General features: G+C 47.3%; 1 protein-coding gene across 7 annotated transcripts in view; it reads right to left on the minus strand.

Annotated features, from left to right (window-relative positions):
- LOC140393076 (exocyst complex component 6-like) overlaps positions 1–24,393 on the minus strand; it is a 246,763-nt gene that overhangs the window by 63,832 nt on the left and 158,538 nt on the right. The gene's annotated exons all lie outside the window — the stretch shown is intronic.

Raw genomic sequence — 24,393 nt, forward strand, 5'->3', positions numbered from 1 at the left:
CTGCCCTACTGTGGCCAACCATAACATCCTTGGCAAGGGGCAGCACGATGGCACAGTGGGTTAGACCTGCTGCCTCACGGCGCTGAGGTCCCAGGTTCGATCCCGGCTCTGTGTCACTGTCCGTGTAGAGTTTGCACATTCTCCCCGTGTTTGCGTGGGTTTCACCCCCACAATCCAAAGATGTGCAGGCTAGGTGGATTGGCCACACTAAATTGCCCTTTAATTGGAAAAAATGAATTGGGTACTCAATTTTTTTTTTCTGTTTTAAAAATAACACCCTGGGCACGATTCAGCCACCGAGATGCACCCGGAGCGGATCTGGGTGAATAGTTGGAGGGGGCAAAATAGAGGTTCACGCCAGATGGAGTGTTCCAGATCATGCCCAAAAAGCCGAGAATATCATTAACCCTCATTTGCATTCATTTCAATCTCAATAATGAGATTGAAGTCAAATACAGCAGACTCCCAGGAATTACCCACTCAGGAAGTCACGTGGGCATCGCTTAATATTTCTTTTCAAAATGGGAAGCTGGCACAATGGCTACTGAGGGGAAGTAAGGTGGTGAGTAGCCATTTCCATTTTCTGGCATGCAGCTCAAGGGCACCGACGGTGGGTGGGCATCTGTGAGGCCTTCTAGCCATCTTTAAATATTGTGGAGACCCGTAACAGAGGAAACCACAGGTGCAGTCGGTCTGTTCCACCAAACACTTCCAGAACAGAGCCCTGCTGCGGCTCCTATCCTGAAATTCAATTTTGCTCCCTTTGACTGTGAGCAGTCTCTAACTTCACAGCCGAGAGCTATTTTAAATGAGGAATTAGCCTTGTTAATCACTCATCTTTCCACAGTAACTTCATTTGAAGCCTACTTGTGACAATAAGCGATTTTCATTTCATTTTCATTTAATTTCATCAACTCTCACACGTGCCTGGTTTGAGAGGATGATTAGTGCATTGCATGTCCAGCAAACCTTGTCTGACATGAAATACTCATTTGAGACAGGTCATCTGGGGAAGAGGCAGTGTATCCTCACCTCTTGTCGTGCGGGCCAGCCTTGCTGTCGGTGACTGCTCGTTCGTCGGGCAACCCACCCATTTACAGGGTCCAATCCTTGTAGGCGGTGAGGGCTAGAAACTATGGGACTCCACCTCCCCATCTTGGCCCTTTCCAATTTATTATGGGTTATCCTCTCGTGCGGGCGCAAAAGGATGGTATTGTGAGCCGCACGTTTGATAGGCAAAGTTTATAGCAGGTGCATGCGTGGCATCATACCTGCACAAGAAAGGGTTGGGCTAGTGGTGCCTGGGGTTTCTGAGGAACAAGCACGAAGATCGGATGTGGGGAGGGTGCTAGGTGTCAGCCAGTGAATCAGGTGGGGCAGGTGGAACTGATGCCAGGAGAAAGGTGGGAACTTATGTTGCAGCTCATTGGAGCTTTGTTTTTTTCCTAGATTGGACGGCGGTCCTCCTAGTCATGCTGCCCACACGACCATTGCTGATGCTGCTACTGGTCCTCTGACCCCTCAAGAGAACAGGGTCGCCTCTCTACCGCAGCGTGAGAAGCCTGGCCAGGTTGCCATCCCCAAAGCGAGGAGAAGGTCGGCGCGCTGCCATGCTTGTGTGTTGACTGGGAGTGGTTAGGGATCATTTAAAAGCAGCTCCCCCTCGTTAGCGGCAAGCTGCTGAGGCGCGAGTCACAAATCAGATGGTGAGGCAACCAGTAATGACGAGAATCTGGTGCGAACTCATTTTTGGCGCTAAGTGCCTTTGAATACGGGCCACGATCTAACCAATGCTGCCACCATGAAATAGCCCATCAAACATGCCTAATGCCGGGAAATTTTTCTGTTGAATTGCACCCTCCATCATTGCCCAATATTTTTAAAGATCATAGACAGGGACCTGGAATATTCTAGGTCATATACAAAATTATAGTTTAAAATAAATGAATTTATAAACAAAATAGATGTAAAATTATTAAAATGAGTCTTTCAAGTACCTTTCTTCATGTTATTTTTCCTTTTATTACAAAGAAAGTAGTAGCACTACACCAACAACAAAGTGGGAGGGTGGGGGGTGTAGGAGAGAGTAGCGAGTATGGTGACATAGTGGTAATGTCACTGGACCAGTAATTCAGAGGTCCAGGTTAATGCTCTGGGGATATGGGTTCAAATCCCACCATCGCAGCTAGTGAAATTTAAATAATAAACTTGGAATATAATGCTAGTTTCAGTACTGCTTTCAGTGATTGTTGTAATACCCATCTGCCTCACTAATGTACTTTAGGAAATCTGCCATTGTTACCCGGTCTGGCCTACATATGACTCAAGATCCACAGCAATGTAGCTGCCTCTTTTTTTCCCCCTGCACTAACTAGCTCAGCTCACCAGTGCAGAAAGGCACCCCAATCACCCTAACGTGGCCTCTCTTTCTTTCTTTCTATCTCTGCCCCCTGCCCCCTGCCCCCCCCCCCACACACACACCCAAGTGGTGGTACACTTGATCCACGTTTGTGGAAACCAGTGCTTAACGTCGCCCGCTCAGGGTCTCCGAGGCCGTAGTTGCCTTTCAACAAGCCTCTGCAATGGTCTAGCAAGCCATTCAGTTCAAAGGCAATTATGGATGGCCTTGTCACGGACTCCCACATCCGATGAAAGATGGGCAGCACGGTAGCACAGTGATTAGCACAGTTGCTTCACAGCTCCAGGGTCCCAGGTTCAATTCCCGGCTTGGGTCACTGTCTGTGCGGATTCTGCACGTTCTCCCAGTGTCTGCGTGGGTTTCCTCCGGGTTCTCCGGTTTCCTCCCACAGTCCAAAGATGTGCAGGTTAGGTGGATTGGCAGTGCTAAATTGCCCTTAGTGTCCAACAAGGATAAGTGGGGGGTTACAGGGATAGGGTGGAGGTGTGGGGTGTTCTTTCCAAGGTTCGGTGCAGACTTGATGGGCCGAATGGCCTCCGTCTACACTGTAAATTCTATGTCTACGGCTGTTCACCTATTGTCCCTGTGCTGATGATTGACATTAGCTCCTGGTCCAACAATATCTCAATTCTAAAATTCTTCTTTATCTTCAAACCTTGCTAGGCCTTGCCCCTCCCTATCTCTGTAACTTCCTCTAGTCCATCAATACCGAGATCTCTGCTCGTCCAATCCTGGCCTCCTGCACATCTGATTTTGATCATTCCACCAGTTGCAGCTACAATTTCAGCTGCATTGGCCACAAGCTCTGGAAGCCCCCTCCATAAACCAGTCTCTGTATCACATCCTAGAAGATGCGCTTTAAATTTTTTATTGACCAAGATTCTGGTACATCCTGAAAAACATCCTTTAGGAGTTCAGAGTCAAATTTTGATTGATAATGCTGTTGTGAAGTTAAATGTTCAGCTACACTGAAGGTGCAACATAAATAGTCGTTGTTGTATAGGTGTTTACATAAGGATGAGTTCAAAAAGATGCATCCCATTTGAGTGATTTTAAACTTATACATGCTTCAACTGACTGATGCAAAAATCATACATTGGGCACCTGGGGTCTCACCACCAACATGCCTGCACATTTCAACTGGCTCCGAATTTATTTTTAAATCCTTCATAAATCCATAGTCGCTTAAGACATTTCACGCTGACAGGTATTCTGCCATCCGGGGACCTGGTAATGGTTATAACAGCGGTTCAGCAGAGGGGAACCTTTCTTAAAAGAAATAAAAAATGGACCCCGACTTAAGCCTCTTGCAGGTCCTTCTAATTGATCCCTCTTGGCTGCAGCGAGTATGCATTAGTATGACTGTATTTAAAAACTCTGAAGCCCCAAACTGAAGCACGATCTCTCACTCACCTTAGAGTAATCATTGAAAGAGGAGAGACAGCTGATGGAGAAAATGCAATGAGTTTACTCATTGCAATAAGCAGTGAAAACTGGGGGTGGGAGAGAAGAGAGAATAAAACTACATTTCAAGAAAAGGCCTCAGTAGATTGGTGCATGCCAGCTACTGCAATGCAAAGCAGGAGTTGTGTAACTTAAACTGGAAAAACAAATTAAACAAAATAATTCAATGGGAAAGTTGAATCAAAAGAATAAATGAAAGGAAGAAGCCATTAGTTGTGCAATGACTTGATCAATAGCCAAATCAGGGCTGCCGACTGCAGCAAAGCTTTGCACCAGATCACTCTCCCTCGGAATCCAAAACTGCTGCTGTGACAATAAGCGATTATTATTATTACATTCCGACCCACTACATAACATTCATTCAAGGACAGACATCCAGAAACACCCCCCCCATCCATCTCCACCCCACCCAGAATACTACACAGCAGAAGAGGCCCTTCAGCCCACTGAGTCTGCACTGATGCATGAAAGGCCTTGGACTGCCCACCTCATCCCACTTGCAGCACTTGGTCTTTAGCCTTGAATGTTATGGCTTGCCAAGTATTCATTCAGGTATTTTTTAAAGGATATGAGGCATCCTGCTTCTACCACCCTCCCAGGCAGTGAATTCCAGACTGTCACCACTCTCTGGGGTAAAATAGTTTTTCCTCAAATCCCCCCTACATTTCGGACTATGAGGAGCCCCTGATGCAGAGTGCATGAGGAAACCACCCTGATATTCCACAGCATTGTTATTTACGAAGGCCGCAAATCTTAACCTTGCCCCTTGCCGGAGGTGTGGTGACCCTCAGGCTAAATCACCACCAGTCAGCTCTCCTCCTCAAAAGGGGAAAGCAGCCTACAGTCATCTGGGACTGTGGTGACTTTATCTATCTATGCAATGCAAAAGGAGTGGAAATGAGTAGTTCCAAAATTGGTTTAACATTCATATTCATTCCTTTTTTTTTTTACTAAATATTTTATTGAAAATTTTTAGTCAACCAACACAGTACATTGTGCATCCTTTACACAATATTATAACAACACAAATAACAATGACCTATTTTATAAACAAAAAATGAATAAATAATAAATAACAAAAATGAAAACTAACCCTAATTGGCAACTGCCTTATCACAAGTAACACTCTCCAAAAATATAATTTAACAGTCCAATGTATAATTATCTGTCACAACGACCTATACATATTATACAGTATATATTAACAACCTTGAGAGTCCTTCTGGTTCCTCCTCCCCCCTCCTCTTCCCCCCCCCCCCCCCCGATCCTGGGCTGCTGCTGCTGCCTTCTTTTTTCCATTCCATCTATCTTTCTGCGAGGTATTCGACGAACGGTTGCCACCGCCTGGTGAACCCTTCAGCCGACCCCCTTAGAACGAACTTAATCTGCTCTAGCTTTATAAACCCTGCCATGTCATTATCCAGGTCTCCACCCCCGGGGGCTTGGCTTCTTTCCACATTAGCAATATCCTGCGCCGGGCTACTAGGGACGCAAAGGCTAAAACATCGGCCTCTCTCACCTCCTGCACTCCCGGCTCTTGTGCAACCCCAAATATAGCCAACCCCCAGCTTGGTTCGACCCGGACTCCTACTACTTTTGAAAGCACCTTTGTCACCCCATCCAAAACCCCTGTAGTGCCGGGCATGACCAAAACATATGGGTATGATTCGCTAGGCTTCTCGAGCACCTCGCACACCTATCCTCCACCCCAAAAAATTTACTGAGCCATGCTCCAGTCATATGTGCCCTGTGTAATACCTTAAACTGAATCAGGCTTAGCCTGGCACACGAGGACGACGAGTTTACCCTGCTTAGGGCATCAGCCCACAGCCCCTCCTCGATCTCCTCCCCCAGCTCTTCTTCCCATTTCCCTTTTAGTTCATCTACCATAGTCTCCCCTTCGTCCCTCATTTCCCTATATATATCTGACACCTTACCATCCCCCACCCATGTCTTTGAGATCACTCTGTCCTGCACCTCTTGTGTCGGGAGCTGCGGGAATTCCCTCACCTGTTGCCTCGCAAAAGCCCTCAGTTGCATATACCTGAATGCATTCCCTTGGGGCAACCCATATTTCTCGGTCAGCGCTCCCAGACTCGCGAACTTCCCATCCACAAACAGATCTTTCAGTTGCGTTATTCCTGCTCTTTGCCACATTCCATATCCCCCATCCATTCCCCCCCGGGGCAAACCTATGATTGTTTCTTATCGGGGACCCCCCCCAAAGGCTCCAGTCTTTCCCCTATGCCGTCTCCACTGTCCCCAAATCTTCAGTGTAGCCACCACCACCGGGCTTGTGGTGTAGTTCCTCGGTGAGAACGGCAATGGGGCTGTCACCATAGCCTGTAGGCTAGTCCCCCTACAGGACGCCCTCTCTAATCTCTTCCACGCCGCTCCCTCCTCCTCTCCCATCCACTTACTCACCATTGAAATATTAGCGGCCCAATAATACTCACTTAGGCTCGGTAGTGCCAGCAGCCCCCCCCTATCCCTGCTACGCCGTAAGAATCCCTTCTTCACTCTCGGGGTCTTCCCGGCCCACACAAAACCCATGATGCTCTTTTCAATCCCTTTAAAAAAAGCCTTCGTGATCACCACCGGGAGGCACTGAAACACAAAGAGGAATCTCGGTAGGACCACCATCTTAACCGCCTGCACCCTCCCTGCCAGTGACAGGGATACCATATCCCATCTCTTGAAATCCTCCTCCATCTGTTCCACCAACTGCGTTAAATTTAACCTATGCAATGTGCCCCAATTCTTAGCTATCTGGATCCCCAGGTAACGAAAGTCCCTTGTTACCTTTCTCAACGGTAGGTCCTCTATTTCTCTACTCTGCTCCCCTGGATGCACCACAAACAACTCACTTTTCCCCATGTTCAATTTATACCCTGAAAAATCCCCAAACTCCCCAAGTATCCGCATTATTTCTGGCATCCCCTCCGCCGGGTCCGCCACGTATAGTAGCAAATCGTCCGCATACAAAGTTACCCGGTGTTCTTCTCCTCCCCTAAGTACTCCCCTCCACTTCTTGGAACCCCTCAACGCTATTGCCAGGGGCTCAATCGCCAGTGCAAACAATAATGGGGACAGAGGGCATCCCTGCCTTGTCCCTCTATGGAGCCGAAAATATGCAGATCCCCGTCCATTCGTGACCACGCTCGCCACTGGGGCCCTATACAACAGCTGCACCCATCTAACATACCCCTCTCCAAAACCAAATCTCCTCAACACCTCCCACAAATAATCCCACTCCACTCTATCAAATGCTTTCTCGGCATCCATCGCCACTACTATCTCCATTTCTCCCTCTGGTGGGGCCATCATCATTACCCCTAACAACCTCCGTATATTCGTGTTCAGCTGTCTCCCCTTCACAAACCCAGTTTGGTCCTCGTGGACCACCCCCGGGACACATTCCTCTATTCTCATTGCCATTACCTTGGCCAGGATCTTGGCATCTACATTTAGGAGGGAAATAGGTCTATAGGACCCACATTGTAGCGGGTCCTTTTCCTTCTTTAAGAGAAGCGATATCGTTGCTTCAGACATAGTCGGGGGCAGTTGTCCCCTTTCCTTTGCCTCATTAAAGGTCCTCGTCAGTACCGGGGCGAGCAAGTCCACATATTTTCTATAGAATTCGACTAGGAATCCATCCGGTCCCGGGGCCTTTCCCGCCTGCATGCTCCTAATTCCTTTCACCACTTCTTCTACCTCGATCTGTGCTCCCAGTCCCACCCTTTCCTGCTCTTCCACCTTGGGAAATTCCAGCCGATCCAAGAAGCCCATCATTCTCTCCCTCCCATCCGGGGGTTGAGCTTCATATAATTTTTTATAAAATGTCTTGAACACTCCATTCACTCTCTCCGCTCCACGCTCCATCTCTCCTTCCTCATCCCTCACTCCCCCCATTTCCCTCGCTGCTCCCCTTTTCCTCAATTGGTGTGCCAGCAACCTGCTCGCCTTCTCCCCATATTCGTACTGTACACCCTGTGCCTTCCTCCATTGTGCCTCTGCAGTGCCCGTAGTCAGCAAGTCAAATTCTACATGTAGCCTTTGCCTTTCCCTGTACAGTCCCTCCTCCGGTGCTTCCGCATATTGTCTGTCCACCCTCAAAAGTTCTTGCAGCAACCGCTCCCGTTCCTTACTCTCCTGCTTCCCTTTATGTGCCCTTATTGATATCAGCTCCCCTCTAACCACCGCCTTCAACGCCTCCCAGACCACTCCCACCTGGACCTCCCCATTATCATTGAGTTCCAAGTACTTTTCAATGCACCCCCTCACCCTTAGACACACCCCCTCATCTGCCATTAGTCCCATGTCCATTCTCCAGGGTGGGCGCCCTCCTGTTTCCTCCCCTATCTCCAAGTTCACCCAGTGTGGAGCGTGATCCGAAATGGCTATAGCCGTATACTCCGTTCCCCTCACCTTCGGGATCAATGCCCTACCCAGCACAAAAAAGTCTATTCGCGAGTAGACTTTATGGACATAGGAGAAAAACGAGAACTCCTTACTCCTAGGTCTGCTAAATCTCCACGGGTCTACACCTCCCATCTGCTCCATAAAATCTTTAAGTACCTTGGCTGCTGCCGGCCTCCTTCCAGTCCTGGACTTCGACCTATACAGCCCTGGTTCCAACACCGTATTAAAATCTCCCCCCATTATCAGCTTTCCCATCTCTAGGTCCGGAATGCGTCCTAGCATCCGCCTCATAAAATTGGCATCATCCCAGTTCGGGGCATATACGTTTACCAAAACCACCGTCACCCCCTGTAGTTTGCCACTCACCATCACGTATCTGCCCCCGTTATCCACCACTATAGTCTTTGCCTCGAACATTACCCGCTTCCCCACTAATATAGCTACCCCCCTGTTTTTCGCATCTAGCCCCGAATGGAACACCTGCCCCACCCATCCTTTGCGTAGCCTAACCTGGTCTATCAGTTTCAGGTGCGTTTCCTGTAACATAACCACATCTGCCTTAAGTTTCTTAAGGTGTGCGAGTACCCGTGCCCTCTTTATCGGCCCGTTCAGCCCTCTCACGTTCCACGTGATCAGTCGAGTTGGGGGGCTTCCCCCCCCCCCCCCCTTGTCGATTAGCCATCACCTTTTTCCAGCTCCTCACCCGGTTCCCACGCAGCTGTATCTCCCCCAGGCGGTGCCCCCCCGCCCATCCTCCCCCATACCAGCTCCCCCCTCTCCCCAGCAGCAGCAACCCAGTAATTCCCCCCTCCCACCCCCCCCCGCTAGCGTAATTACTCCCCCCAAGTTGCTCCCAGAAGTCAGCAAACTCTGGCCGACCTCGGCTTCCCCCCGTGACCTCGGCTCGCACCGTGCGACGCCCCCTCCTTCCTGCTTCTCTATTCCCGCCATGATTATCAAGCCCGCGCTTCTCCCTTGGCCCCGCCCCCAATGGCCAACGCCCCATCTTCTCCACCTCCCCCCCTCCTCCCCCCCATCACCACCTGTGGGAGAGAGAAAAGTTACCACATCGCAGGATTAGTACATAAAACTCCTCTTTCCCCCCTTTTTAACCCCCCTCTTTGCCCCCCACATTCGCCCCACCACTTTGTTCAAACGTTCTTTTTAATAACCCGCTCATTCCAGTTTTTCTTCCACAATAAAAGTCCACGCTTCATCCGCCGTCTCAAAGTAGTGGTGCCTCCCTCGATATGTGACCCACAGTCTTGCCGGTTGCAGCATTCCAAATTTTATCTTCTTTTTATGAAGCACCGCCTTGGCCCGATTAAAGCTCGCCCTCCTTCTCGCCACCTCCGCACTCCAGTCTTGATAAACGCGGATCACCGCGTTCTCCCATTTACTGCTCCGAGTTTTCTTCGCCCATCTAAGGACCATTTCGCTATCCTTAAAACGGAGCAATCTCACCACTATGGCTCTGGGAATTTCTCCTGCTCTCGGTCCTCGCGCCATCACTCGGTATGCTTCCTCCACCTCCAACGGACCCGCCGGGGCCTCCGCTCCCATTAACGAGTGCAGCATCGTGCTCACATATGCCCCGTCGTCCGCTCCCTCCACACCTTCAGGAAGACCAAGAATCCTCAGGTTGTTCCTCCTTGCGTTGTTTTCCAGTGCCTCCAACCTTTCCACACATCGTTTCTGATGTGCCTCCTGCGTCTCCGTCTTCACCACCAGGCCCTGTATGTCGTCCTCATTCTCGGCTGCCTTTGCCTTCACGACCCGAAGCTCCCGCTCCTGGGTCTTTTGTTCCTCCTTTAGCCCTTCGATCGCCTGTAGTATCGGGGCCAACAGCTCTTTCTTCATTTCCTTTTTGATCTCTTCCACACAGCATTTCAAGAACTCTTGTTGTTCAGGGCCCCATGTTAAACTGCCACCTTCCGACGCCATCTTGGTTTTTGCTTGCCTTCCTTGCCGCTGTTCTAAAGGATCCACTGCAATCCGGCCACTTTCTCCTCCTTTTTCCATCCGTATCCAGGGGGGATTCCCTTCTGGTTTACCGCACAGTGTTTTTAGCCGTTAAAATTGCCGTTGGGGCTCCTATCAAGAGCCGAAAAGTCCGTTTCACCGGGAGCTGCCGAAACGTGCGACTCAGCTGGTCATCGCCGCACCCGGAAGTCCTTCATATTCATTCCTAGCACAGCAGCCAATAGCATCAATAATCCCTGTAACAACTGACCACTAGCCCCAGATCAATCTCCACATATAATCTGCCAATAAACCTGGGGGACCTCGACTATGCCAATGAGGAGACCCTCTATTCCCCTTATCCATAGATGAACAATGCAAAGCTCAGGTACTTGCTCCCAACAATCCTACTGGAGTCCCTGCTACTCAATTGACAATGCGGCCAGAATTCTAACTAGAGATTACCTACGTGCTCCCTCCCCCCACACCAGCCAAATGTATCTCTATTCTGCCCAGAATAAAGAAAGCCAAGGACACACACTGGCACAGACCCTCCATATGAAGCAATGCAACTCTATCTAGACACTTAAGGGTAAGCATGTTTCTGAGCTCTGGCAGAATGAAGCTTTGTGTATAATACAGTCCCTGGATTTCAGACTGCTTGATGAAAATAGTTTCCCTTTTTAAAGAAGTTCTGGGGATAAGTCTGAGAAAATAAAGTCATGATGGCCCCTTACTTGAAGCAGTCTTTTGAAAACCGTAAATATACATTTCAAAAGGCTCTGGGTTGCAATTGTTGAGTTTGCATAGGGACCATCACTGTCCTGATATCTTTAATACTTGCCATAATTCCAGCTAAATGTGCCCGCTGTATTGTACAGAACTATTCTATTCGACCATGATAATAACAACCTCAATTCTATTGACATCCTATTCCTACTTGGCACCAAAAAATGATCACACAAACAAAATTCTGTGGATTGATGTTCGTGGCAAGCTACCTGAATGCAGCTCGAAGGCGTCGCACATGTCTGCATCTGTGCAAAAAGAAAATGGAACTGTGCACTGAAAAAAAGACTGCACACAATAACGGAATTTGAAAAGGGAACTTGCTGCAGATATAGAAATTTAAAATAAAAACAGAAAACGTTGGCAATACTCAGTAGACCTGATTTCATAGGTGGAGAGAGAAACGTTTCCCTTTCATCATTGAATTGAAACATCAACTCTTTCTCTCTCTCCAAAAATCTACATGAACCATACCGGTTCAAGACGACTGCTTGCCATCACCATCGCGAGAGAAATTACGGGTGGACAATAAATGCTAGCCTTCAAATGCATTTTTTTTTTTTTTTTAATTTAGAGTGCCCAATTCATTTATTCCAATTAAGGGGCAATTTAGTGTGGCCAATCCACCTAGCCTGCACATCTTTGCGTTGTGGGGGCGAAACCTACGTAAACACGGGAAGAATGTGCAAACAGTGACCCAGAGCCGGGATCGAACTGGGACCTTGGCGCTGTGAGGCGGCAATGCTAACCCCTGTGCCACCATGCTGCCCTGCGAATGAATATTTTTAAGTACGGTCCCACAATGGCATAATGATCAGCTAAATTGTTTTATGCCACCATACCCTGAGTGGAATCACTCCTGGAGCAAAGTATCCTTACCTCACATCCTTACAAATAAATAAAACATTGGGGTATCTGTCCAGTATCCTAGCAACTGTTGGGTTCTGGTCCAGGATTGGAATAGAACTGGCAAGTTAGATTAAAGAATAGGTCAACAGGGGTGCAGTGGCAGACATTTAAAAGGAATATTTCAGGATACACAGAAAAGTCACACTTCAATGAAAAAGAAAGAAATCCAAGTGGAGGATCCAGCATGTAATTAACTAGAAAAAGTTAAATATAGTATCAAATTTAAAGAAAAAATATATAATTGTGCAAAGATGTGCGGAAGGTCAGATGATTGGACAGAACGTAAAAAATGAAAGATTAGTAAGGAGGGAAAAAGAAAAAAAAAAATTATGAGAGAAAGCTGGCTAGAAATACAAAGATAGATAGTAGCAAGGACTTCTATAGATATTTTTTAAAAGAGCAAACAAAACGAGCTTGGTCCTATAGAAAGTGGGGACTTAACAATGGAAAACAAGGAGGTGGTGTTAGATTAATCAAACAGGTATTTTGCATCGGTCGTCACTATAGAGTATAGTAACATCGCAAAAGTGGAATTGGAAGGGAGGGAGCAAAATGACAATCACCAGGCAAGGGGTACTTAGCAATTTATCCCCAGGTCCTGACGGATGTTATTTAAGGCTTTTAAAACTAGTGAGATTGGTTTAGATTTTCCAAAATTCAAGAATTTGGGAAGGTTCTATTCGATTGGAAAATAGCACAACGGTTAGCACTGCTGCCTCAGTGCCAGGGACCCAGGTTCAATTCCGAACTTGGGTGACTGTCCATTTCCCCCAGGTGCACTGGTTTCCTCCCACAGTCCAAGTCCAAAGGTGTGCATGTTAGGTGGATTAGATATGCTAAATTACCCCTTAGTGTCCAAGGATGTGCAGGTTAGATACGATTATGGGGATAGGGCAGGGGAGTGGGTCTAGGTGGGATGCTCTTTCAGAGAGTCAGTGCAGACTTGATGGACGAAATGGCCTCTTTCTGCACTGTAGGAATTCTATTCTATGCCAATGTAATTAATTTTATTTTTTTTAAAAAAGGAGGGAGACAGAAAGTAGGAAACCATAGCTTAACATAGGGGCTGGTGTAGCTTAATGGGCTAGACAGCTGGTTTGTGATTCAACAAGGCCAGCAGCATTGGTTCAATTCCTGTACTAGCTGAGAATTCTGAATTCTCCCTCTGTGTACCCGAACAGGTGCCGGAATGTGGCGACTCGGGGCTTTTCACAGTAACTTCATTACAGTGTTAATGTGTGCCTACTTGTGACAATAAAGATTATTTATTTATTTATCTGTCATAGGGGAAGGGCTTGAAGCTATTAAATATATTGTAACAGGACACAGCTGAGTAATAAATTCAAAGTATCAGGCAGAGTCAACATGGTTATGTGAAAGGGAAATCATTAATTTATTGGAGTTCTTTGAAGAGGCAATGGGTACAGTGATAAAGGGGAACTGGTGGGTGTCAGAGTCATTGAGGTCTACAGCACAGAAAGGCCCTTCGGCCCATCCAGTCTGCACCGGTCAAAACAATCTAACTATTCTAATCCCATTTTCCAGCACTTCGCAAAAATACGGGGACAGCCCATCAAGTTTCTCTGGGACACAGGAGGGTCCCGCACCACAATAAATTCCTCCACCATGTTCCAAAAGGACACGTGGCCCACTACAGCCACTATCACCCTCAGCGGCTTTACAGGCCACTCACAGCAGGGACACATCACAGCCCCTATACCCATTCAAATCGGCATCACCACCAAGCATCCCATAGTTTTAGCCGATCTGCCCCACACAGCAGAACACATTTTGGGCATAGACTTTATGAATTCCCACAATCTATCCTTTGCTCCAGTCAACCAATGTGTCTGGAAAATGGCAAAATCTGCAAGAGCCCCCTGCAATGCTCACAACAGGTGAATACGCCAACAAAATTAGCGCAGTAGGCTAATTTTGGTTTAACCCGATGACAATTAGCACGGACAAGCAGGTTAGGGCAGTGTTACACAAGAACAGGACAGCATTCGCGACCCACAAACACGACTGTGGCCGGATGACTGGTTCAGTACAAATCACAGGACCTGACCCTAGACCCCAAAAGCAGTATGGATTTCCCCAAGAGGCAGAGGGAGAAATCGCAAATGAATCGACAGCTTATTAGAGCAGGGCGTACTTAGATCAGTAGCCTCCACGAATAATGCCCCGATTTGGCCAGTGAGAAAGCCCGATGGATCATGGCGACTGACCATCGATTAACGGGAACTCAACAAAATCACCCCGCAGCAGCCCCCACAGTAGCCACAAGTCCCGAGACCATGCTCAAGCAGGGACTCAATTCCCAATACTTTACGGTTTTGGATATCAGTAATGGATTCTGGTCCATACCATTGGCAAAGGCGTGCCAGTACAAATTTGCATTCACCTTTAAAAACCTATAGTACACGTGAACATGCCTTCCACAAGGATTCCACTACTCCCCCTCCATTTTCCACTGACAGCTGGCAAATGGATTATCGAAATTTTCACACCCCAAAAGTCTGGTCCAGTACGTAGACGACCTACTACTGCAGACAGACACCAAGGAAGAGCACATCGAGCTTCTGTCCGAACTCCTGGAACTCCTACAAGCAATTGGATGCAAAGTTAACCCCAAAAAGGCCCAGATTTTGGAAAATAAGGTGATATATTTGGGTACAATTATCACACATAGTAAACGCGAGATCGAGCATAAAAGGATTGACTCGATTGCTAAATTGCCCCTTCCCCAGAACGTTTCAGCACTCCGGTCATTTTTAGGACTGGTTGGCTACTGCCGAAACCACATTGACGGTTTCGCCAGCAAGGCAGCACCCCTCTCAGACCTCCTAAAGAAAGGAGCCCCCTGGGAATGGCTTCCGCAGCATACGGATGCTGTGGACTCTTTGAAACAAGCACTCATAGCAGCCCCCGCACTACAAGTTCCAGACCCGCTTTCCCCCTATGCAATAGAGGTAGCAAGCACAGACCGCACCCTTTCGGCCGTGCTCCTTCAGGAATGGCACGAACAGTTAAGACCCGTGGCTTACGCCTCCAGAGTTTTAGATGCTGTGGAGCAGGGATTTTCAGCCTGTAAAAGGCACCTGCTCGCAGTATTTTGGGTAGTACAGTATTTTTCTTACATTACCGGACTGAACCCCAATCACAATCCTCACGGAACACACCCCCACCGAACTTTTACTGGACGGACGACTCAAGGACGGTAGTTAGTCAGATTAGAGCAGCTAGATGGACCCTTCTTTTGCAGGGACGGGACATCACCGTTAAAAGGACAAAGACCCACACTTTTTTAACCGACAACTTACAGTACCCCGGAACCCCCCATGAATGTGAAATTATCTCTCCACACTACAACACAGGTCCTTTTATTGCTAAAACACCCCCCAGAAAGATAGATAGTTCAACCCAGAGCCCCACGCAGACAGACACGTGCAAACCCATTAGGATATATGTGGTTGGATCTTCCACAATATTAGAAGGGAAGCGCATAACAGGATGCGGTATTTACGTCGAGGACGCGCAGGGACGCACCATAGAAGAAACAGCAATAAAACTTCCAGGACACTTGGGCGCGCAGGCAGCAGAACTTGCGGCCATCGCATATATAGTGGAACACCCAGATTCCTTCCCCAGCCCAGCAGACATATATTCGGACAGCCTCTATGTCTACAATAGCCTTATGGAACTCCTACCCCTGTGGAAAGCAAGAGGATTTGCTTCCGCAGACGGAAAACCCCCTCCCCTCAGCCCATTGCTCCGTCACATTTTAGAGCGAGCACAGAACAGGTCTTTTGGAATAGTCAAAGTTCGAAGTCACCATCGTTCCTCCCCCGCCCTGGAAATGTAAAAGCTGACGCACTGGCTAAAGCAGGTTCTAGGCATGGATATATTTGGACACCCCCCGAAAGCACACCAGTGCTTCAGGTCTCACAGACTGATATTGAGGATTTAGTGCAGGCCCAGAAGCAGGACAGCAATCTCAAGGAGATTTTGAAAGGAAACTATCTAGCACCTATAGCCATGTAAAATGGCTGCGTTCCGATTAATCTGGCCAAAACCCAGTTTCAAACGGCTAACCCGAAAGACTGCTGGGAAAAGCAGCCAAGAAGACACAAGCAGGCAGCTGCAGACAGTTTTGCATATTCGGCTCTGGGAAGGTAGCCCAGATCGATACTCAGGGCTATCAACAGCCCATCAACCCAGGTATCCGCAGTTGTATTCAGGACTGTTTGCAGCTAATCTATTCAGACATCCACAGTTAAATCGGCTATTCCCGGGAACAATTGCAACATATTAGCAATTGAATACCGGGCCAGACTTGTCGGTGCCTGCAGCGGCCGAAACAAAGACAGGTGAGCAACCACCCCCCGATCGAGGAATCGCCTCACCATTGGACACATCGACCGACCCCAGAGATTGGGGACAGAATCCAATCACTTGGGACTCAGGGTCAAGGGCCGCCCCGGGAGGCGGGAAGCCCCTGGGCCCTATAAAAGTGAAGGTCCTAGTTCAGATCTCTCTCTCTCTCTCTCTCATCTTCGCCTGCTCGAGACCTTCGCAAGACCAGCCACCGGCAACTGTAAGTTTGAATCCAACGATCGCTATCCGGTAGAGACACCTAGCCACCGACCTGTAGCAGCCTTTTGAATCCCACGGGCCAGATTTGATTGGACAAGCCATTCGTTTCCCTGACCTGGTGGGCTCTTCCTAAGTTAAGTATTGGCCAGTAGTGATAGGTTTATTATATAGAAAGTAGTATTAGGGTATTAATATTGCTTGTTGTATATAATAAACGACCGTTGTTTTAATCCTTACTAAGCGGTGTGCTGTGTTATTAATCATAACCTGAACTTGAACCACGTGGCGGTATCATAAAGATACCTGGCGACTCATGAGCAAAGGTGATGTAAACAGAGCAAATAGACTAAGGTTAAAAAGAGCAACACACCCTAGGAGAAATTTTAGAATACACTGACCACACATGACAGTGTGGTGTTAAAAGACACCCTTTGTGGTTCCTGAACAGGACAGGAATCAACTGATTTGTTTTTTCCATGACTGTCATGGACATGAGGGAATCGACCCCACTACAGCCCACCTCAGGCAGCTCTGTTGGTGGCCGAGTTTTAAAGAAGATGTAAATCACTACATTGAGAATTGCCTCATCTGTGCCCAGAACACCCGGACAGATACGTCAAAAAAGCTCAACTCAGTCACACCCGACCCGTTAATGGCCCCTGGACAACCTCCAGATTGATTATATTGGACCATTGCCCCCTTGCAGGAATGGTTATAAATATGTACTCGTGGTGACAGACACGTTTACCAAATGGGTGGAAGTATTCCCATCCAGGACAAACATGGCAAAGACCACAGCCAAGATTTTAACCCACCACATCTTTACGAGATGGGGACTCCCCCGCAGCATTGAATCCGACCAAGGTTCCCATTTTACGGGACGTGTCATGAAGAACGTCCTCACGATATTTGGCATTCCCCAAAAATTCCACTTGGCATACCACCCCCAGTCGAGTGGTATCGTGGAGCGCACGAATCTTCAGAAAAATGGTCCAGCAAAACAACACCACTTGGGATTCGGTCCTCCCTTTTGCGCTGATGTTTCTGCAAAACACGATTTCCACATCCACAGGTTACACCCCACACACTCATGACCGGACGCCCCATGAAAGGCACAGAATTTTTATTAGGATTAGATTTGACCAGCCCCGAAGTGACGGCCCTCACACACGAGAAAGCAGTAGAACAATTAGTGGCAAATGTTAAAACGGCTCAGCTAGCAGCCGCAGTGAAATTGGGCACAAGAAAGAAACAGAGCAAGGCTTGTTTCGACAAGACAGTGCATGCGACTGAGTTCAGTGTAGGACAGCAAGTCATGCTCTCCGTATACAACCCCAGCACATTCCTGTCACCGAAGTATTCGGGTCCGTACTCCATTGCGGACAAAGTCAGCCCTTCCGTCTACAAAATAAAGTACCCCAATGGAAAGACTGCGTGGTTCCATATCAGCCAGATGAAGGCATATGGAACACAGTCTAACCACACACACCACGTCATGCCCGACGCAGCAGACCACGCCCCGCCCACAGCCAACGTAACCTTACCCTCCCCCAACACGTCCAGCCCAGCCACGGTCTCAACCTCGACTCCACCCCCAAAATATACACTCCGCCCCGGAACGCCCACAGACAACAGCAGCAGCGACTGTGACTCGGACAATAGCCACAGCACACCTCCCTACCATCCCCATGCAACAGGACCGACACCCAGCGAATCTGACCACGATTCGAGTGATCCCTTCATGATCACTTTCCTAAACAAACCCCACCACCGACCAACAATGACGACCCCGACTCCGTCCCCACAGAACTAGACACCACCTTTTGGCACCGAGATAATTCGTACAGACTCATCCGGAATGACGAGAGCGATCCCAGATCACACCATGCAGCCCTATCAACCCTGATACACTCGAGAGTTTGGCCACCGGGAGAAGATGATGACTTGGAGTCTGACTCCCAAAACGATACCCCCTTTGCGACCCTGTTCGCAACCGATAACCGAGGTGTCCAGAGGGCGTTTTAAAAGGAACCGCTTGGGAGAAAACGGTGTCCTTTCTGACGGAACCTGCAGCATGTTTGATGTTGTTTGTACTTGTTCTGTTAAATGTTGTATGTTAGACCAGAAATTCTTTTTCCACGGCCCCACGACGCCACCCTTCTGACGCCCACTGGCAGTCAGAGAAACTAGTTTGGCCAGACGCTAGTTCAGCGGAACTAGTTTGTCTGCAGAGACTTGTTAATGTCCCAGATGCCAGTTCAGAGGAACTCGTCTGTCGACTGAAACACAGACCCCCGTTTGTAACTGCTCTTCTGCTTTGAAGGAAGAACCAATACGGCAGCCCCCCACGATGACTACATTTCTTGCCTGTTCTGGTCGGTTGCTCAGGCAGTGGAGAAACGGCATTGGGACCCGCCCTGCCTGGGAACCCCCCTCTGGTCAGCTACGCTCGGGTAGGGCACACACTGCATTGGTCGCCGTCCTACCTGGGGACTCCATCCAAATCGTACCCGTCGCAGCCCATACGCACCTCATTTCGGCAAGTTTTGTTCAAAAAAAAGTTTGGTTTTATTTTCAGGTAACCCTTAGGTTGCCAACCCTCTGCTATTTACATCCTCAAACATTTGGATTGTAAATCGCACAGCCTGCGAGACGGCTCACACTGGTTCATTATTTGTAAGTGTGTCTTGTCCTGAAATTCGGTTTTTGGAAAAGAAAATGAGGGAGTCACAGTGACCAATTATAAAGGGAGTAATTGGCACTAAAGGACAGACAGGCTATCATACGAGATATTAAACCAAGATAGTAACAGACACTATGCTTGATCCCACAGAACTCCAGAAGCTCCAGGACCAGAGAAGAGATTAGAAGTGAAAGAAGAAGAACCATGAGGACATCCTCCGCGTGGCTCATAACAATAATGGACATTTGGTTGCGCGCGAACGCGAACCCCCTGACCTCAACACCCCCCCCCAGCCGTTAATGATTCACTTCCCCACAGTACCCAGAGCCCAGTCACAAGCGACACCACACCATCTTGGTGTGACAGGTTTATAACCTGGTACTCCCTGTCCTACTTGATAGAATCCCTACTAGCATTGGCGATACTCTGCTGCATCGTGCGGACTATTCGTCTGAGAAAATGGAGAAGGAGCCTACCGCGCTCGCACCCCAGTATATAGGATAAGATCCCCTATTTTCGGATATGACCAGACCCCCGACCCCCGCGATCTATAATAAAGAGCATTCGTTTGCAATTTGTTGTAAATAAAGAAATGTTCATGAGCAATTGTACAATCCTGAGCTTGACTGCCAAGCCAGAAAAATGTGTATAATACTGCTCTGATTTTGTTTGTATGGTTTAGGAAGTTAGTGTGATGAAATGTTTGAGTGAGTGTAGTTTATTAAGGATAGTTAGAGGTTCCGATTTTCTTGTTTTGTAATGCATGTCCCTATTTGACATAGCGCCCCTCAGAATTGTCAGTTAAAATTTTTTGCATAGTTATGGTCAGTGTAGAGGCCATAGAAGAGTGCTCGCCGGGTCAGGGAACGAAGAACATCGCAGTTATGTGATCCTTCACACTTCGCGTTAGGATCACAAGGAGGGAGTGTAGCCACCTGGGTTGGCCAACTACCGACGTAAAATGGAGAACAGCAAAGGCTGCAGGGAAATTCAGCCAACAGAGGCAGAAACTAGTAGGTGCAAGTTACTGTGTATTAAACTCTGCAAAAGCCCAGACAGCATTGATACAAGCAGCCATCTGCATCATAATGTAGCAGCCATCTACATACTAATGAGCGATCCCCAGGTACAATCGAAACATTTGGGATAAACAAAGCCAAGCCAGACTCCCCGGCGCCAGCAGGAGCCAACACAAAAGAGGTTAACGGACACCTCAAGACCGCCCATCGATCAGGGAACTGCTCCAGTATTGGAGAAATCGAACCAAGTGATTGGAACGAAGTCCAATCACTTGGAACCAGGTACAGGGTCCGCCCTGAAAGGCGGGAAGCCCCTGGGGACTATAAAGTTAAGCCCCCAAGTACAAATCGTTCTTCTTGACCGGGTCACTCAGCAACACGAACCAACCCTTGACAGTGACCGGTTCAGCTGCCGCCGATATCCAGTAAGTCTTAGGTCAACGCTCGCTACGAGATAGGCACTCCTAGCTACCAGTCCGTACCAACTTCGAATCCCGCAGACTCAGAACCCGAACGAAAGGCCATTTGTTCCCCTGACCTGGTGGGCCAGTCCGAAGCTAAGTATAGACCTGTTAGTTGTAGAAGTAGCTTAGAAGTAGAATTTATGCATGAGTAGCGATTACGGTGTGTAATAAATGTGCTTTGATTTGAATCTTACTAATTGGTGTATTGAGTTATTGATCATTACTTGAACTTGAACCTCGTGGCGGTATCATAAAGATACCTGGCGACTCGAGAGCAAAGGTTATAAAACAGCCAATTGAACCAACCAAAAGTTAGCAACAATCCATATCCTCCTGGCCAAGGTTATCGCCCTCACTATTTACCACCCCACCAATTTTCGTATCATCTGCGAACCTACTGAGTAACCCTCGTACATTCATGTCTAAATCATTCATATAAACCATAAAAAGCAAGGGTTCCAACACGGATCCCTGTGGGACCCCACTGGACACAGGCTTCCAGTCAGAAAAACACCCCTCAACCATCACCCTCTGCTTCCTGACACTCAGCCAGTTCTGGATCCAATTTGCCAAATTTTCTTGGATTTCATGGGCTCTTACCATCGCCATCAATCTCCCATGTGGGACTTATCAAATGCATTTCCCTCATTTACACATCTGGTCACCTCTTTGAAAAATTCAATCAAGTTAGTCAGACATGACCACACCTCAACAAAACCAGGCTGACTGTTCTCAATTAATCCCTGCCTCTCCAAATTAAGATTAATATATGAATTATGAGGAGTAGGCAGCACAGTAGCACAGTGGTTAACACTGTGGCTTCACAGTACCAGGGTCCCAGGTTTGATTCTCGTCTGGGTCACTGTCTGTGCGGAGTCTGCACGTTCTCCTAGTGTCTGCATGGGTTTCCTCCGGGTGCTCCAGTTTCCTCCCACTAGTCCTGAAAGATGTACTGTTAGCTGATTGGGACAGTTTGAATTCTCCCTCTGTGTACCCGAACAGGTGCCGGAATGTGGCGACTAGGAACTTTTCACAGTAACTTCATTGCAATGTAAGCCTACTTGTGACAATAAAGATTATTATTATTGAAAAATAAGGATGGCCTATTTCAGATAGAGATGAAGACAAATTTTTGAGGGTTAAGACACTTACAATTCTTTTGCTCAAAAGGTGGTTGAATATCTTTAAGGGACAAGTAGATAGACCCTTGATAGGAAAGGGCATAAAAGGTTATCGGGAGTAGGCAGGAATGTAAAGTTGGAGGTTAAAATTAGATCAGCCACGATCTTATTAAATGACAGAGAAGGATCAAGAGGCCACGGAGCCTACTCCTGCTCCTAATTCATATATTTGCATGTCTGACAGCTTTCTCTAGCAGTGGGAAATACTTAATAAGCAGAGGTGTTTTTTGACATCCCGAGGTTATGAAAGGTAGTGTACAAATTTAAGTTCTTTCTTTTTTAACTTGCCCATCAACCATCTAAACTCAAGTGAATACAAACAACGTTTTTATGAAATCCTTCCTGAATTTAAAACCCTTTAATCCCTGGTATCATCCTCCAAGGCCAATATATATTTCTTGGTGTTCAGTGAGCAAAACTGAACACAGTATTATAGATGATGTCTGGTCAAAGATCTGTAAAAGTGAAGCATTCCTTCCTCACTTTTGTGATGCAATTCCCTTGAGTAAGGGTCAACATTACCTTTCAGTTTTCTGCCTATGCACTAGCTTTGTGATTAGTGTACATGGGCACCTAAATCCCTTTGTTCCTTTGGTGCTCTAAGGTTCATAAACAAAGAAAATATTCTAATTTGCCTTTCCCCACAATGAACTCCACCTCCTTCATACTACAGTGGGAAAGTACCATAACAGTCTCTCATGCATCATATCATCACATTTTCCTCCACTAAAAAACAAAGAACTCCAGAGAGACCTGGAACAAAAGGTAAAAGGATTTAGGAACTGAACACAAAAGAGATTGAATGGAGAGCACTGAAAGGCACAGATGCAGGGCAGAAGGAACTAAATAGCCTCCTATTAATGGGTGCTGAAAAGCCTCTCTGGTATATCAAAGCCAACTACTACGAATAGATTAACAAGCTAGGGAAACTCGTCACATGGACCCTTCAGCATTAACTGCATCAATAGAGTAAAGTTTCTTTAAAAATAAATTTAGAGTACCCAATTCATTTTTTTCCAATTAAAGGGGCAATTTTAGCGTCTTCAATCCACCGAGCCTGCACATCTTTGGGCTGTGGGGGCGAAACCCACGCAAACACAGGGGGAAATGTGCAAACTCCACACGGACAGTGACCCAGAGCCGGGATCGAACCTGGGACCTTGGCGCCGTGAGACTGCAGTGCTACTACTGCGCCACCGTGCTGCTCTCAATAGAGTAAAGTTAATGGTGACCTCATCAGACCCTACTGAGATGAACATGGTTTGTGAACTATTGCATCTCATCCTGGCCCTTGAATTCTTTTTGTAAGTCCTGAGAAACTGCACAATATTTATCCAACCATCTCCTCCATAACTCCAAGAAAATTTAGATTCCTGTTTTGAACCAGTGAGGCTCAGCAGACAGGAGAAATCCCGCAACTTTGGAAAACCTTGGGGCCTGATGGCTATCCTGCCAAGCTCCACAAAGTCCTCCCCCAGAGCTCACTCTTTCCTCTCCGTACCCCCTTTTATGAAATTATTAAAAAAACATGTTTCCAATTAAAGAGCAATTTAGCATGGCCAATCCTGCCATGGTTGTGGGGGGTGCTCACAGACATGGTGAGAAAGTGCAAACTCCGCATGCACTCGGGTCCTTGGCACCGTGAGGCAGCAGTGCTAACCACTGCATCAACGTGCCACCACCCTTTTTATAAAATTCACACTATTTTTAAAGACAGACACTTTGAAGGTAGGCACAATTAAATTAATGCATGAAAAAGGCAAGTGTCAATTCCTTAGATCTCTACAGTGCAGGTGGTCATTTGGCCATAGAGTCTGCACCGAACCGCCAAAAAAGAGCACTCTACCTAGGCCCACTCAACTGTCCCATGGTCAATCCACCCAACCTGCACATCCTTGGGCATGAAGGTGCAAATTAGTATGGCCAATCCACATAACCTGCACATCAAATTATACAGACCTATATCACTCCTCAAACTATGATTCTACCCTTCAGACTAGATACAATCCTCTGTGGGCTGTTTCACACAAACGACAAAGGCTCCCTGAAGAGACAACACAATATAGCTGTTCAATGTGGTAGACCAAGTCATAAGCACCAACACTGCTCTCCTTTTTCTCTTCTTGGATGTCAAGTGGCACTTTGTTTTTGTAACACTCGAGAGTAGTAGGTGATCAAAGTGACAGGTATCCACAAATAACTGAGAGCTTTACGGATAGTGTGAGGGAAAAGCCGGGCACAGCAGAAAGATGGACACAACAACGATAAAACTTTGTGACAGGGCTACAGAAAGATGGACCAAACATGGGATCGAGCAGTAGGAGGGACAGAGTAACAGAAACAATTAAAGAGACAGAGAAAATGTCACAAAGATATGAGCAATGCTACAGAAGATCAACCTCCATTTAAGGATGTGGGGTTTCAAAGATAATATCCTGTTCAGAACACAAGCTGTTATTTACATTTACAGCAATCATATTTATTT

The sequence above is a fragment of the Scyliorhinus torazame genome, chromosome 16 (genome assembly GCF_047496885.1).
Source record: "Scyliorhinus torazame isolate Kashiwa2021f chromosome 16, sScyTor2.1, whole genome shotgun sequence".
Taxonomy (NCBI): domain Eukaryota; kingdom Metazoa; phylum Chordata; class Chondrichthyes; order Carcharhiniformes; family Scyliorhinidae; genus Scyliorhinus; species Scyliorhinus torazame.